Below are 3,355 nucleotides of genomic sequence, written 5' to 3' on the forward strand. Positions count from 1 at the left end.
ATATACCCGTTACTCGTAAAGTAAAAGGGTATACTAGGTTCGTCGGAAAGTATGTAACAGGTAGAAGGAAGTCGATCTAGCCATGCCTTTCTGTCCGTCTGTCTGTCTGTCCGTATGAACACTGAGATCTCGGAAACTATAAGAGCTAGAACAGTCAAACTTGGCATGCAGGTTCCTGGGCGTCCGCACCAAATCAGTGGGGTGGCGCCCTAAAATATCGCTTTGCTGCTTATATATCTCCATTCCCTATTTGCTCCGTTAAGCAGAGTAACAGGTATCTGAAAGTCGAAGCCCTCGACTATAGCGTTCTTCCTGTTTTTTTTAATGTTTATGAGTTATGTAGAATTAATGGAAAGAAAATCCTTGTTGTCCTTAAACAGAATCAGAGTAATCAATAATTTGGGAATAAAATATAAATTTAAATTAGTAACGTAGAATTAATCGTTACAGTATTATTAAAAAAGAACATCTTTGTAGTCAGTTAACTGAAAAATGAACGTTATCAATTAATTCTGAATCACTGTGGAGGACAGTTGTAAAATTTTTAAAATCAGTGACATCGATTTCAAAGTTATTAATCAACCAAAATGGCCACATTCACCAGTTGAGAACATCTTATATAGCTTGAGCATTGACACAACTTTATTTTGTGCGTATTTTTGGCATTCTTTAAAAATACCCGTTTCAAAATTATAAATAAAAAATGTCCTATTTACCAGTACCAGGTATTAAAAAGGTTTTTGAAATATGTACGCCTTACTAATAAGATTTGTTCAAATATCATCGATTGAAAATTGTGTGCAAAAGATTTTTTATTAAAAGTTTTTTTACCTTTTTTTTTGATTTCGAAAACTGCTTAAACGATTTCAGATTGAATTTAAAGGTGGATAGATATTTTAGAACATATAACACCTTCTGAGTTTTGTTTTTTTGTGCGTATCCATTTTTTTATTTAAGTTCTTATAAACAGAAACTTGAATTCTGAATTTTTTGGGATTGTAAATGGTAATCATGATTAATGTTTGAAATAAAAACTTCTGATATCAAACAAAAACACCTGTTAGCGAGGTAAAAATATAATGACGATCGCATCTTTAATAAACAAAAGTTATGATATCTTAAATCTTATCTTCTGATATTATTAAATCTTGATTTCTTCATTAGCAGAATGGTTAACTGTTTAAACTGGTTTGTAGGATCATTCTTCTGATAATAATTATTATGATATCTGCCTCGAATTTTATTTGCCTGAAAATATTAAATATATTGTTTCAAAGCCATTGAATCGACAGCTTGTTGTTTACGACTGATATTCTGATTATGGTTTTGCCAAAATTTCATATTTTGAGGCCACTTATTATTTTGGTTATATTTCCAATTACTAGAAGGGTCATTTTTATTAAATTTATTATAGTTTTCAGAAACATTCCTTCTACCCTGTCTAAGGATACCTTATTTAATCGCAGTGACATGTCAGACGGCAAAACTTTGTGCCGCTGTCGACGTCAGCAGAGAAGTCGGCGCAGCGTAAAAGAGTACCGACAAGAGCGGTCCTGCAACTGAGAGAGGCATACTATTTTAGAGATTTCTCTCTTTAGCCTCCAAAAAAAAAACAAAAATTTTGGAAAAGTGGCGATTTATTTCTCAACATATCTCCTCTTAGCTTAATACACTTGACCCAGCGAGTGACTTTTTGGTTTGAAAACAGAAAGTCAAAACTGGAGAATTGGTGGAAGGGGTAGCAGTTTGTAGCCTAGTTCGACCAATTTGGCCTTGGCGAGGGCGGAAGTGTGAGCTAGTGCGTTGTCATGATGGAAGAGCATTTTTTTATTTCGCCAAATGGGGCCGTATTTTCTGCAATTCGGCGGCGAATCGGCCCAATAATTCGACACAGTGAACTGTGACCGTTTTGCCCTTCTCCAGGTAGTCGATGTAGATCACACTTTGTGAATCCCAAAAAACGCAAGCCATCACCTTTCCGGCCGATGGGACAGTCTTCGCCTTCTTCAAGCAGGTTCGCCGGGTCAAATCCACTGCTTCGACTGTTAATTGGTCTCTCGTGTGTACCATTGGGTCCATGTTTAGTCGACGATCGCGAAACGACGCAAAAACTCGTTCGCTTAAACAGCGTTAAACACTACCCTGAAATGATCTCACGGTTACGTTTGTTGTCCGGAGTGAGCAAACGCGGCACCCATCGCGCCGGCAGCTTTCTCATTTCCAACATTTCATGCAAGATATGACCCACGCGATCTTTTGACATGCCTACTGTTTCAGCTATCTCGCGTATCTTCAATTGGCGGTCTGTTAATGCAAGATCATGGATTTTTGTCACTTTCTCCTCCGTGGTAGCCGTTTTCGAATCACATGTTGCGACCACGTTGAAACTCGTTAAGCCAATTTTCGACGGTCGCTACCGAAGGAGAAGTGTCACTATGTACTGCATCCCAGCGGTCTGCGATTGCGCGATTTCCCTTCCATAAACAAGAATCGAATCAAACCGATATTGCTCTTTCTCCATTTACACGCAGTCAAAACAAAACTACGAGTCCGATTCGACTACACAAGGCTAAGTACTAATCGGACTGCCAATGTCTAATCTGCCTGCCCTCGGCGCTCGGAGAGCCAACAGTCCGCCGTCCTTTTTTTCGTCTCTCCCTTATGTTCAGCTAGCGGAAAAATGTTCGTGGAGTAGCGACATGTAAATGCCCTAATATTTGAAAAGCATTATGGTATATCAAAATAAAAAAAACTAATTTTGTTTATAAATTTAAATTATTTAATCAAATCAAAATTATGTAAACTGAGTTCACTTAATGTTATGTTTATGTACAATAAATTATTATTTAAATTTATTACGAATGTAAGATCTAAGTTATGTGTAAGATGTTGTGCGTTGATCTAAATGTAATTTTGGTCCACTTTTAAGATGTTTTATAGGTATTACAACGTTGGCCAGGGACGTATGATAAATGTTCAAGGAAGGCGATGACTATTGTAAAAAAGTAATTTTTATTTTTTTAAAACATAACACGATCACTGTAAATTTGTTTGGTTTCGTTGTTGGATGTTTTACTTTTTCCACAAAAATTAATTTTGGATGACGTGGCCCACGTCGGCGCCAATTAATTTTATGTGTGGTATTTGACTTAAAAAATTATTTTTTTTAGTTATTTTGTGGGTGATTGACCCTAATTCACTTACTCATTAATATTTCAAGAAACTTTTACTTAATGTTATTTGATGTGACCGATCGCGGCTTCCAATATAGACTTATTCTAAAATCTTATCTAGTGACCTAGGCAATACGCTTTTCCTTCTTAAGCTTCTTAAACTTTAGTTTCGGGCTTCAAAC

The sequence above is a fragment of the Drosophila biarmipes genome, unplaced genomic scaffold (genome assembly GCF_025231255.1).
Source record: "Drosophila biarmipes strain raj3 unplaced genomic scaffold, RU_DBia_V1.1 ptg000009l, whole genome shotgun sequence".
Classification (NCBI taxonomy): Eukaryota; Metazoa; Arthropoda; class Insecta; order Diptera; family Drosophilidae; genus Drosophila; species Drosophila biarmipes.